At 44.6% G+C, this 14,972-nt stretch overlaps 1 protein-coding gene across 2 annotated transcripts in view; it reads right to left on the minus strand.

Moving 5' to 3' along the window:
* LOC127915830 (synaptosomal-associated protein 25-B-like) overlaps positions 1–13,410 on the minus strand; it is a 92,194-nt gene extending 78,784 nt beyond the window's left edge. For both annotated transcript variants that reach the window (XM_052496429.1, XM_052496430.1), the window contains exon 1: positions 13,317–13,410. The gene's annotated coding sequence lies outside the window, so the exon portion shown is untranslated. The remainder of the gene's footprint in view (positions 1–13,316) is intronic.
* Between the last annotated feature and the right edge of the window lie 1,562 nt (positions 13,411–14,972).

Raw genomic sequence — 14,972 nt, forward strand, 5'->3', positions numbered from 1 at the left:
TTCCAAGTAGAACTATTTTGGGTTCAATGTAGAACCCTCTGTTTAAGTGGTTCTACCTGGAACCAAAAAGGTTCTACCTGGAACAAAAAATGATTATTCAAAGGGTTCTCCTATGGTGACAGCTGAACGTAAGAGTGTATAGAGACATGAACAGTACAGTAGTACAGATAGATATAAACCCGCTGACTCTGGTATACTGTCAGTGGTCATGCAGGGAGTCAACAACATCTCTCTCTTCTCTCTTCTACAATACAAGCGCTCCCGAGCAGAGCAGAGGTCTGAGGCACTTCATCTCAGTGCTAGAGGCATTGCTAGACCGTCATTGTAAAATAAGAATTTGTTCCTAACTGACTTGCCTAGTTAATATATTTTTTAACCACAATAAATCATGAATGACTCTTCCCCCTGATCTACACCCCCACAGACATGATCAAGATATTATATAATTTTTTTTGTACTTACATTCACGCTTGTCTGTTTTCTTACTACCCCAGGTGGAGAGGTTGGGCAACAACAACTCTACCACGCTGACTCTCAACAGGGTGCTCAGCACCCTCCCGTACGACTGTGGGCCCCTCAAACACCATCATCAAGTTTGCTGACAACACAACGGTGGTAGGCCTGATCACCAACAGTGATGAGACAGCCCTACAGGGAGGAGGTCAGATACCTGGCAGTGTGGTGCCAAGACAACAACCTCTACCTCAACATCAGCAAGACCAATGAGCTGATGGTGGACTACAGGAAGTAGGGGAGCGGTGCACAGCCCCATCGACGGGGCCGCAGTGGAGCGGGCCAAGAGCTTCTAGTTCCTCTGTGTCCACATCACTGAGGACTTACCATGGTCCCCTCACACCAACACAGTCATAAAGAAGGCACGCCACCTCTTCTCCCTCAGGAGGCAGAAACGATTTGGCCCCTCGGATCCTAAGGAACTTTTACGGCTGCACCATCGAGAGCCTCCTGGCTGGTTGTCTGGTATGGAAACTGCACCGCCCTTGACCGGAAGGCCCTACAGAGGGTGGTGTGGATGGCCCAGCACTTCACTGGGGTTGAGCTCCCATCCATCCAGGCCATATATGCCAAGCAATGTTTGAGAAAGGTCTAAAAAATGACCAAAGGCTCCAACCACCCAAAACATGGATTGTTCTCCATGCTCCCGTTAGGCAGGCGGTACCGGTGCATCAACGTACAGACCAACAGAGACCTAAACAGCCTCTATCTCCTGGCCATAAAACTGTTAAATGACCTATTGCACCATAGAGAACCCCAAGGGCTCTCTATGGTCAGGGCGTGTCACATATTACCATCAGTATTTATATATTCCTGCTACTGGTCACTATTACTGCTGTTTACATGTATATATTATCACTAGTATAATACCACCAGTATTTATATAGTCCTGCTACCAGTCACTTTTCATCCCTGTTTACATGTATATATTACTACTAGTTTATTACCATCAGTATTTATATAGTCCTATTCTGTATATCCACCTATCACGCCTATACTCACACTCTTGTACAGAAACACACACACACACTTAGAATTAGATAGACACACTTACACTAACACCCACACACTTAGAATTAGATAGACACACTCACACTAACAATCATACAATGATGAATGTTTCTCCCCCAAATGGTTTGGGGGTTTGGGATTTAGGGACAGTAAAGCTGATCCTAGATCAGTACAAGGGCATATTTTACACTGAGCTAGCCTAACGCCACCACTTTAATATAATAATAATAATAATATATGCCATTTAGTGGACGCTTTTATCCAAAGCGACTTACAGTCATGTGTGCATACATTCTACGTATGGGTGGTCCCGGGAATCGAACCCACTACCCTGGCGTTACAAGTGCCATGCTCTACCAACTGAGCTACAGAAGGACCACACACTTTGGACCCCCCCCCCCCATTATGTGCGTTAGTGAGTGATCCTCACAGCCTAACTCAGCCACTAGGTCACCACCTGTTGTTATGTTCTGTTCTCACCTCACCCTGCTTGACCAAATCAAGGCTCCATAAGCCGCATTAAGGCCATGGACAACAAGGAATGTGCAAACTCTCCACCTGTAAATACACACTCGTGAACAACTTCAACATACTGTCATTTAACCTACACACCATCTCAGAAAGATGTCTGTGTGGCAGACCTGCTCTGCTTCCCATTAAAACTGGAGCAGAGATAATCTAGTGCTCCTGTCTCATTATCCTGAGTTAGAACAATGAATGGGAGAGATCAGTGTGGTTAAACCAGACTGAATACGAAGTGAATCAACTGTGAAATCAGTGTGGATGTCAAGCTGCTGGAGTTCTACCTATAAAACTGTATCTCAGGAAGAGGTCAGGGGTCATGCTGAAACGTCAGTCAGTCTGCCAGTCCCTGCTAGACCCTGCTTCCATTAAAACTAGGCCTATAGTGCAAAGCAAAGATAATCAAGTGCCTCAGCATCATCATCCCAATGAATGGATGTGACCCGTGTGAGTCTGAGGCTTTCTACGAGCAGCTTTCCTTCCCCATTGTTTGTGTGGCTGAGTTGAAGAGTGCAGGCTTCCTCTTCATAGGACAAAACCCTGGATAATAACATAGAATCCTGCTTATTCAAGCAACAGCACTATACAGGCCTATCGTAGGCCACACAGTCACTGATGTAGAAACAAACACATTTTGATCTCCCTACCTAGATATCCTGTATACTACCTACCGCCGCTGTGCCCTTGAGCAAGTCACGTTGATCCAGGGGCACTGCTCGGCAACAGCTGATCTCAGCCTGTGATGTGTGTGTCTTGCATGTCAGGTTGGGTACTATGACAACAATAAATAAAGAATATCTGTGTAACTGGACTAATAAAGCAAATGTTGTATTGTATTCTACCTCGATGTGGATAGCTCAGACTGAGCAGGTTGTCTCCTCTGACACACATACAGAAATACACTGGGCTCCAGGGTTAATGCTCTGGGCCTTTTGGCTCAATGTAAACTATTAAGACGTGTGAAGGATATCCCCTTGGCAGTGGGAGACGGCACAGGGAACCTGGCAACCTTCCAGCTCCTCTTCCACTGGGGTTTCCGATTACATATTCTGTATTAGATAGGCTATATCATCATCACTTCCTGTCCCTGTGTTGGCGGACCAAACTATATCATCATCACTTCCTGTCCCTGTCTTGGTGGACCAAACTATATCATCATCACTTCCTGTCCCTGTCTTGGTGGACCAAACTATATCATCATCACTTCCTGTCCCTGTATTCGTGGACCGAACTATATCATCATCACTTCCTGTCCCTGTGTTTGCAGACCGAACTGTATCATCATCACTCCATGTCCCTGTGTTGGCGGACCAAACTATATCATCATCACTTCCTGTCCTTGTGTTGGCGGACTAAACTATAACACTTCCTGTCCCTGTGTTGGCGGACTAAACTATATCATCATCACTTCCTGTCCCTGTGTTGGCAGACCCACCTATATCATCATCAATTCCTGGCCCTGGGTTGGCGGAACCAACTATATCATCATCACATCCTGTCCCTGTGTTGGCGGACTAAACTATAACACTTCCTGTCCCTGTGTTGGTGGACCAAACCATAACACTTCCTGTCCCTGTGTTTGTGGACCAAACTATATCATCATCACTTCCTGTCCCTGTGTTGGCGGAATAAACTATATCCTCATCACTTCCTGTCCCTGTGTTGGCGGACCAAACTATATCATCATCACTTCCTTTCACTGCGTTGGCGGACCAAACTATATCATCATCACTTCCTGTCCCTGTGTTGGCGGACCGAACTATATCATCATCACTTCCTGTCCCTGTGTTGGCAGACCAAATTATGTCATCATCACTTCCTGTCCCTGTATTGGTGGACCAAACTATATAGTCATCACTCCATGTCCCTGTGTTGGCGGACCAAACTATATCATAATCACTTCCTGTCACTGTGTTGGCAGACTAAACTATATCACTTCCTGTCCCTGTGTTGGTGGACCAAACTATATCATCATCACTTCCTGTCCCTGTGTTGGCGGACCGAACTATATCATCATCACTTCCTGTCCCTGTGTTGGCAGACCAAATTATGTCATCATCATTTCCTGTCCCTGTATTGGTGGACCAAACTATATAGTCATCACTCCATGTCCCTGTGTTGGCGGACCAAACTATATCATAATCACTTCCTGTCACTGTGTTGGCAGACTAAACTATATCACTTCCTGTCCCTGTGTTGGTGGACCAAACTATCTCATCATCACTTCCTGTCCCTGTGTTGGCGGACCAAACTATCTCATCATCACTTCCTGTCCCTGTATTGGCGGACCAAACTATATCATTATCACTTCCATTCCCTGTCTTGGTGGACCAAAGTATATCATCATCACTTCCTCTCCCTGTCTTGGTGGACCAAACTATATAATCATCACTTCCTGTCCCTGTGTTGGTGTACCAAACTATATCATTATCACTTCCTGTCCCTGTGTTGGTGGACCAAACTATATCATCATCACTTCCTGTCCCTGTCTTGGTGGACCAAACTATATCATCATCACTTCCTGTCCCTGTCTTGGTGGACCAAACTATATAATCATCACTTCCTGTCCCTGTGTTGGTGTACCAAACTATATCATTATCACTTCCTGTCCCTGTGTTGGTGGACCAAACTATATCATCATCACTTCCTGTCCCTGTATTGGTGGACCGAACTATATCATCATCACTTCCTGTCAATGTGTTGGCGGACCCACCTATATCATCATCACTTCCTGGCCATAGGTTGGCGGACCCAACTATATCATCATCACTTCCTGTCCCTGTGTTGACAGACCCACCTATATCATCATCACTTCCTGTCCCTGCGTTGGCGGACCAAACTATATCATCATCACTTCCTGTCCCTGTATTGGTCGACCAAACTATATCATCATCACTTCCTGTCCCTGTATTCGTGGACCGAACTATATCATCATCATGTCCTGTCCCTGTGTTTGCAGACTGAACTATATCATCATCACTCCATGTCCCTGTGTTGCCGGACCAAACTATATCATCATCACTTCCTGTCCCTGTGTTGGCGGACCCACCTATATCATCATCACTCCATGTCCCTGTGTTGGCGGACTAAACTATATCATCATCACTTCCTGTCCCTGTGTTGGCGGACCCACCTATATCATCATCACTTCCTGGCCCTGTATTGGTGGACCAAACTATATCATCGTCACTTCCTGTCCATGTCCCTGTCTTGGTGGACTAAACTATATCATCATCACTTCCTGTCCCTGTGTTGGCAGGCCGTACTATATCATCATCACTTCCTGTCCCTGTGTTGGCGGACCAAACTATCTCATCATCACTTCCTGTCCCTGTATTGGCGGACCAAACTATATCATTATCACTTCCTTTCCCTGTCTTGGTGGACCAAACTATATCATCATCACTTCCTGTTCCTGTCTTGGTGGACCAAAGTATATCATCATCAGATCCTGTCCCTCTGTTGGTGGATCAAACTATATCATCATCACTTCCTGTCCCTGTCTTGGTGGACCAAACTATATAATCATCACTTCCTGTCCCTGTGTTGGTGTACCAAACTATATCATTATCACTTCCTGTCCCTGTGTTGGTGGACCAAACTATATCATCATCACTTCCTGTCCCTGTATTGGTGGACCGAACTATATCATCATCACTTCCTGTCAATGTGTTGGCGGACCCAACTATATCATCATCACTCCATGTCCATGTGTTGGCGGACCAAACTATATCATCATCACTTCCTGTCCCTGTGTTTGCTGACTAAACTATAACACTTCCTGTCCATGTGTTTGTGGACCAAACTATATCATCATCACTCCATGTCCCTGTGTTGGCGGACGAAACTATATCATCATCACTTCCTGTCCCTGTGTTGGCAGACCCACCTATATCATCATCACTTCCTGTCCCTGCGTTGGCGGACCAAACTATATCATCATCACTCCATGTCCCTGTGCTGGCGGACTAAACTATATCATCATCACATCCTGTCCCTGTGTTGGCGGACTAAACTATAACACTTCCTGTCCCTGTGTTGGTGGACCAAACTATATCATCATCACATCCTGTCCCTGTGTTGGCGGACTAAACTATAACACTTCCTGTCCCTGTCTTGGTGGACCAAACTATATCATCATCACTTCCTGTTCCTGTCTTGGTGGACCAAAGTATATCATCATCACTTCCTCTCCCTGTCTTGGTGGACCAAAGTATATCATCATCAGATCCTGTCCCTCTGTTGGTGGATCAAATTATATCATCATCACTTCCTGTTCCTGTGTTGGTGGACCAAACTATATCATCATCACTTCCTGTCCCTGTCTTGGTGGACCAAACTATATAATCATCACTTCCTGTCCCTGTGTTGGTGTACCAAACTATATCATTATCACTTCCTGTCCATGTGTTGGCGGACTAAACTATAACACTTCCTGTCCCTGTGTTTGTGGACCAAACTATATCATCATCACTCCATGTCCCTGTGTTGGCGGACTAAACTATATCATCATCACTTCCTGTCCCTGTGTTGGCAGACCCACCTATATCATCATCACTTCCTGGCCCTGGGTTGGCGGACCCAACTATATCATCATCACATCCTGTCCCTGTGTTGGCGGACTAAACTATAACACTTCCTGTCCCTGTGTTGGTGGACCAAACTATATCATCATCACTCCATGTCCCTGTGCTGGCGGACTAAACTATATCATCATCACATCCTGTCCCTGTGTTGGTGGACTAAACTATAACACTTCCTGTCCCTGTGTTGGTGGACCAAACTATATCATCATCACATCCTGTCCCTGTGTTGGCGGACTAAACTATAACACTTCCTGTCCCTGTGTTTGTGGACCAAACTATATCATCATCACTTCCTGTCCCTGTGTTGGCGGAACAAACTATATCATCATCACTTCCTGTCCCTGTATTGGCTGACCAAACTATATCATTATCACTTCCTGTCCCTGTCTTGGCGGACCAAACTATATCATCATCACTTCCTGTCCCTGTGTTGGTGGACCAAACGATATCATCATCACTTCCTGTCCCTGTGTTGGCGGACCAAACTATATCATCATTACTTCCTGTTCCCTGTGTTGGCGGACCAAACTATATCATCATCACTTCCTTTCACTGTGTTGGCGGACCAAACTATATCATTCACACTTCCTGTCCCTGTGTTGGAGGACCAAACTATATCATCATCACTTCCTGTCACTGTGTTGGCGGACTACACTATATCACTTCCTGTCCCTGTGTTGGTGGATCAAACTATATCATCATCACTTCCTGTCCCTGTGTTGGAGGACCAAACTATATCATCATCACTTCCTGTCCATGTGTTGGCAGACTAAACTATATCATCATCACTTCCTGTTCCTGTGTTGGCGGACCCAACTATATCATCATCACTTCCTGTAACTGTGTTGGCGGACAAAACTATATCATCATCACTTCCTGTTCCCTGTGTTGGCGGATTCAACTATATCCTCATCACTTCCTGTCCCTGTGTTGGAGGACCATACTATATAATCATCACTTCCTGTCCCTGTATTGGTGGACCAAACTATATCATCGTCACTTCCTGTCCATGTGTTGGCGGACCAAACTATATCATCATCACTTCCTGTCCCTGTATTGGTGGACCAAACTATATCATCGTCACTTCCTGTCCCTGTGTTTTGACTAAACTATAACACTTCCTGTCCATGTGTTTGTGGACCAAACTATATCATCATCACTTCCTGTCCCTGTGTTGGCAGGTGGACCAAACTATATCACTATATCTATATCATCATCACTTCCTGTCCCTGTGTTGGCGGACCAACACTTCCTGTCCCTGTGTTGGTGGACCAAACTATATCATCATCACATCCTGTCCCTGTGTTGGCGGACTTCCTGTCCCTGTCTTGGTGGACCAAACTATATCATCATCACTTCCTGTTCCTGTCTTGGTGGACCAAAGTATATCATCATCACTTCCTCTCCCTGTCTTGGTGGACCAAAGTATATCATCATCAGATCCTGTCCCTCTGTTGGTGGATCAAATTATATCATCATCACTTCCTGTCCCTGTGTTGGTGGACCAAACTATATCATCATCACTTCCTGTCCCTGTCTTGGTGGACCAAACTATATAATCATCACTTCCTGTCCCTGTGTTGGTGTACCAAACTATATCATTATCACTTCCTGTCCATGTGTTCACTAAACTATAACACTTCCTGTCCCTGTGTTTGTGGACCAAACTATATCATCATCACTCCATGTCCCTGTGTTGGCGGACTAAACTATATCATCATCACTTCCTGTCCCTGTGTTGGCCCTGGGTTGGCGGACCCAACTATATCATCATCATCCTGTCCCCGGACTAAACTATAACACTTCCTGTCCCTGTGTTGGTGGACCAAACTATATCATCATCACTCCATGTCCCTGTGCTCATCATCTCACATCCTGTCCCTGTGTTGGTGGTCCCTGTCCCTTGTTGGTGGACCAAACTATATCATCATCACTTCCTGTCCCTGTGTTGGCGGACTAAACTATAACACTTCCTGTCCCTGTGTTTGTGGACCAAACTATATCATCATCACTTCCCTGAACAAACTATATCATCATCCTGTGTTGGCGGACCAAACTATATCATTATCACTTCCTGTCCCTGTCTTGGTGGACCAAACTATATCATCATCACTTCCTGTCCCTGTGTTGGTGGACCAAACGATATCATCATCACTTCCTGTCCCTGTGTTGGCGGACCAAACTATATCATCATTACTTCCTGTTCCCTGTGTTGGCGGACCAAACTATATCATCATCACTTCCTTTCACTGTGTTGGCGGACCAAACTATATCATTCACACTTCCTGTCCCTGTGTTGGAGGACCAAACTATATCATCATCACTTCCTGTCACTGTGTTGGCGGACTACACTATATCACTTCCTGTCCCTGTGTTGGTGGATCAAACTATATCATCATCACTTCCTGTCCCTGTGTTGGAGGACCAAACTATATCATCATCACTTCCTGTCCATGTGTTGGCAGACTAAACTATATCATCATCACTTCCTGTTCCTGTGTTGGCGGACCCAACTATATCATCATCACTTCCTGTAACTGTGTTGGCGGACCAAACTATCATCATCACTTCCTGTTCCCACTTCCCTGGAGGTCCCTGTCCCTGTTGGTGGACCAAACTATAACTATCCATGTGTTCATCATCATCACTTCCTTCCCTGGTCCACTTCCTGTCCCTGTGTTGGCGGACCAAACTATATCATCATCACTTCCTGTCCCTGTGTTGGTGGACCCAACTATATCATCATCACTTCCTGTCCATGTGTTGGCGGACCAAACGATATCATCATCACTTCCTGTCCCTGTGTTGGCGGACCCAACTATAACATCATCACTTCCTGTCTCTGTCTTGGTGGACCAAAGTATATCATCATCACTTCCTGTCCCTGTCCCTGTCTTGGTGGACTAAACTATATCATCATCACTTCCTGTCCCTGTGTTGGCAGGCCGTACTATATCATCATCACTTCCTGTTCCCTGTGTTGGCGGACCAAACTATATCATCATCACTTCCTGTCCCTGTGTTGGTGGAACAAACTATATCATCATCACTTCCTGTCCCTGTATTGGTGGACAAAACTATAACACTTCCTGTCCCTGTGTTTGTGGACCAAACTATATCATCATCACTTCCTTTCACTGTGTTGGCAGACCAAACTATACCATCATCACTTCCTTTCCCTGTCTTGGTGGACCAAACTATAACACTTCCTGTCCCTGTGTTTGTGGACCAAACTATATCATCATCACTTCCTTTCACTGTGTTGGCGGAACAAACTATATCATCATCACTTCCTGTCCCTGTGTTGGAGGACAAAACTATATCATCATCACTTCCTGTCACTGTGTTGGCGGACTACACTATATCACTTCCTGTCCCTGTGTTGGTGGATCAAACTATGTCATCACCACTTCCTGTCCCTGTGTTGGAGGACCAAACTATATCATGATCACTTCCTGTCCATGTGTTGGCGGACCAAACTATATCATCATCACTTCCTTTCCCTGTGTTGGTGGACCAAACTATATCATCATCACTCCATGTCTTTGTGTTGGCGGACTGAACTATATCATCATTACTTCCTGTTCCCTGTGTGGGCAGACCAAACTATATCATCAACACTTCCTGTTCCCTGTGTTGGCGGACCAAACTATATCATCATCACTTCCTGTCCCTGTGTTGGTGGACCAAACTATATCATCATCAATTCCTGTCCCTGTATTGGTGGACAAAACTATAACACTTCCTGTCCCTGTGTTTGTGGACCAAACTATATCATCAACACTTCCTGTTCCCTGTGTTGGCGGACCAAACTATATCATCATCACTTCCTGTCCCTGTGTTGGTGGACCAAACTATATCATCATCAATTCCTGTCCCTGTATTGGTGGACAAAACTATAACACTTCCTGTCCCTGTGTTTGTGGACCAAACTATATCATCATCACTTCCTGTCCCTGTGTTGGAGGACAAAACTATATCATCATCACTTCCTGTCACTGTGTTGGCGGACTACACTATATCACTTCCTGTCCCTGTGTTGGTGGACCAAACGATATCATCATCACTTCCTGTCCCTGTGTTGGTGGACCAAACTATATCATCATCACTTCCTGTCCCTGTATTGGTGGACAAAACTATAACACTTCCTGTCCCTGTGTTTGTGGACCAAACTATATCATCATCACTTCCTTTCACTGTGTTGGCAGACCAAACTATACCATCATCACTTCCTTTCCCTGTCTTGGTGGACCAAAACTATATCATCATCACTTCCTGTCACTGTGTTGGCGGACTACACTATATCACTTCCTGTCCCTGTGTTGGTGGATCAAACTATGTCATCACCACTTCCTGTCCCTGTGTTGGAGGACCAAACTATATCATCATCACTTCCTTTCCCTGTGTTGGTGGACCAAACTATATCATCAATACTTCCTGTCCCTGTGTTGGTGGACCAAACTATATCATCATCACTTCCTGTCCCTGTGTTGGTGGACCAAACTATATCATCATCACTTCCTGTCCCTTTATTGGTGGATAAAACTATAACACTTCCTGTCCCTGTGTTTGTGGACCAAACTATATCATCATCACTTCCTTTCACTGTGTTGGCAGACCAAACTATATCATCATCACTTCCTTTCCCTGTCTTGGTGGGCCAAACTATAACACTTCCTGTCCCTGTGTTTGTGGACCAAACTATATCATCATCACTTCCTTTCCCTGTGTTGGCAGGCCGTACTATATCATCATCACTTCCTGTTCCCTGTGTTGGCGGACCAAACTATATCATCATCACTTCCTGTCCCTGTGTTGGTGGACCAAACTATATCATCATCACTTCCTGTCCCTGTATTGGTGGACAAAACTATAACACTTCCTGTCCCTGTGTTTGTGGACCAAACTATATCATCATCACTTCCTTTCACTGTGTTGGCAGACCAAACTATATCATCATCACTTCCTTTCCCTGTCTTGGTGGACCAAACTATAACACTTCCTGTCCCTGTGTTTGTGGACCAAACTATATCATCATCACTTCCTTTCACTGTGTTGGCGGAACAAACTATATCATCATCACTTCCTGTCCCTGTGTTGGAGGACTGAACTATATCATCATTAATTCCTGTTCCCTGTGTGGGCAGACCAAACTATATCATCATCACTTCCTGTTCCCTGTGTTGGCGGACCAAACTATATCATCATCACTTCCTGTCCCTGTGTTGGTGGACCAAACTATATCATCATCTCTTCCTGTCCCTGTATTGGTGGACAAAACTATAACACTTCCTGTCCCTGTGTTGGCAGACCAAACTATATCATCATCACTTCCTGTCCATGTGTTAGCGGACCAAACTATATCATCATCACTTCCTGTCCCTGTGTTGGCGGACTAAACTATAACACTTACTGTCCCTGTGTTTGTGAACCAAACTATATCACCATCACTTCCTGTCCCTGTGTTGGCGGAATAAACTATATCCTCATCACTTCCTGTCTCTGTGTTGGTGGACCAAACTATATCATCATCACTTCCTGTCACTGTCTTGGTGGACCAAACTATATCATCACTTCCTGTCCCTGTGTTGGCGGACCAAACTATATCATCATCACTTCCTGTCCCTGTGTTGGCGGACCAAACTATATCATCATCACGTCCTGTCCCTGTGTTGGCGGACCAAACTATATCATCATCACGTCCTGTCCCTGTGTTGGCGGACCAAACTATATCATCATCACGTCCTGTCCATGTATTGGCGGACTAAACTATATCATCATCCCTTCCTGTTAATGGGTGGAGGCTGTCCTCTTTGAACCTTATAAAGATACACATGTTCTCGTCCAGCGACATGAGTGATCTTCTGGCAGCATGCGTGGGTGGACTAGGTGCAAATGTCATATAACTCATGTAATATTGTCACATTCACTTTTGCTTGAGAACTGCTTGACATTACACAGCCACGTGCACTAAACTAAACAAAACAGACTGATTATTGATCTCCATATAACCTAACATTTGAATCTAAATTATTACAAAGAAAGGTCAATTGCAATATCGCACCATCTTACCAATTATGTATAAACAGCATCTTGACATTTGTTTTCAGAGAACAACCTAAAGGCTGAATGAACAATTTCTGTGAGATACACGATTAAAAAAACAGGTCTAGCTTGCAAATGTTTTTTCTCCCTAACAAATCACACGATTGGTATCTCGTGCAGCTTTAGAAACAAACCTTCACTAACGCTCTCAACGTTTCTGTAGCGTAGCCTGTGGTTTTCCGGGCTGTTTCTGGAATGAGCGCTCAAGCGCTGTCCGTGGTTCTGAAATTGACCACCCTCGTACCGCGCGCTCATTGCAACATGCAACACCGTTGATAAGCAGCTTTATCACGGGTGAATTAAAATGGGACGTTAATCGAATATAAATCCTTACTCTGTCTTCAACAACATAGTCGGATTTGATACCGATGTGAAAGTAATTTATTTTGACGAAACTAAAGAATACTATATTGAAAGTGGTTGAGATAGACTTTACAAACCCTAATTTACAAAATAATCGGCGACACCACACTGTTTTGAAACTTGGCTCAGCCATTAAAAATAATCTCTTATTTTCTTTAATTAAATAACCTATTATTTTTTTTTATCTCAACTGAACTGAATCGTTCAGAAACATACCTGAAGTTGTTTTCAGTGGACCGTCGTCAGTTCAGGACTGGAAAATGTATCCTTGGTGCTACCCCCACCTTCTTGTTCCTACTGCTGCCTCGCTTCAAAAGGATTGCCCTCGGAGGAAACTCCGCCCCGCCTGCAAGCGACACCCTCAACAAAGATGGTTGCGCTCTCTGACGTCACAAGCCCGTAATGAAGATGAGGCTCACAGCTTGATGTTTAGGCATTAGTGGTTACTGATAATAAAGTATAACCAGGTAAAAAGTTAAACGGTAGGTGACTGATATACACTGCCCTGCTGTTTGTGGAGGAGGTAGTCCGACTCGTAGGGATGTTGGGAACTTGTAACAGATTCTAAATAATACAGACAGCTCATGATAAAAGCCATGTCCAAAAAAAGCAACTTCCTTTTTTGAGTACCTGTGACCCTTCATGTTAACCACCGGCTGGAGATTGGCTCTGTGATTCTGTCATCCTCTAGACAGGCGTTATTGGTCTCCATGAAGAGAAGCAGGTCTCTGTAGCCCAGTGCTGTAGAGTCAGTAAGAGAGTAAAGCGAAGGAGAGATGAATAGGTCTCTATCTCTCTCTTTCTCATTCTCTCTCTCTCTCTTTCCCTTTTTATCTCTCTCTCTCTCTAATACTCTTTCTCTTTCTCTTTATCTCTCTATCTCTCTCTCTCTCTTTCTCTCGCTCTCTCTTTCTCTCTCTCTCTCTGTATCTCTCTCTCTCTCTCTCTCTCTCTCTCTCTCTCTTTTCTCTCTCTCTCTCTATCTCTCTCTCTCTCTTTCTCTCTCTCTCTCTCTCTCTCTCTCTCTTTATCTCTCTCTCTTTCTTTATCTCTCTCTCTTTATCTCTCTCTCTTTATCTCTCTCTCTTTATCTCTCTCTCTTTATTTCTCTCTCTTTCTTTATTTCTCTCTCTCTCTCTCTCTCTCTCTTTCTCTCCCCTTCCTCATGACAGTTGATTGATGATGCTCAGATTTCCATCACTCTGCCAATTAGCAGGACAGTTATATTGTACATTAGTATATGTGTGTGTGTGTGTGTGTGTGTGTGTGTGTGTGTGTGTGTGTGTGTGTGTGTGTGTGTGTGTGTGTGTGTGTGTGTGTGTGTGTGTGTGTGTGTGTGTGTGTGTGTGTGTGTGTGTGTGTGTGTGTGTGTGTGTGTGTGTGTGTGTGTGTGTGTGTGTATGTGTGTGTGTGTGTGTGTGTGATGGACTTGTTGACTTGTTAATATTGATGTGTGCTGTGTTTCAATGGGATCAATCGGGCTAAACGTAGACAACTGATATTCTAGTTTAAGGATGGAGCATGGGAGACACTAAGAGCTAAGAGGACAGGAAACTCTAAGAGGAGGACACTAAGAGGAGATGAGGAAAGGACACTATAAATAATATTGAGACAGCCCTATATCTAGCTAGGTTGAGAAAGCCCATCAAGCTTCCATGGAAATAACCAAAATAATTCAGTGTCTCAGTGTATGATATCAGTGTCTTAATACTTGTTTACCACCTGTTCTACTGTGCCCTGGTAATGGTAAACTTCTGTGTCTGTCTGATGAACCTACTCATCCATTTCAGAGAGGCTCACCGAGTCACTCACAGCAGGAGGCATAGATGAACCCAGCACTCTCTTTTCTCTCTCTTTTCTCTCTCTTTTCTC

Source organism: Oncorhynchus keta, chromosome 35 (assembly GCF_023373465.1).
Source record: "Oncorhynchus keta strain PuntledgeMale-10-30-2019 chromosome 35, Oket_V2, whole genome shotgun sequence".
NCBI lineage: Eukaryota > Metazoa > Chordata > Actinopteri > Salmoniformes > Salmonidae > Oncorhynchus > Oncorhynchus keta.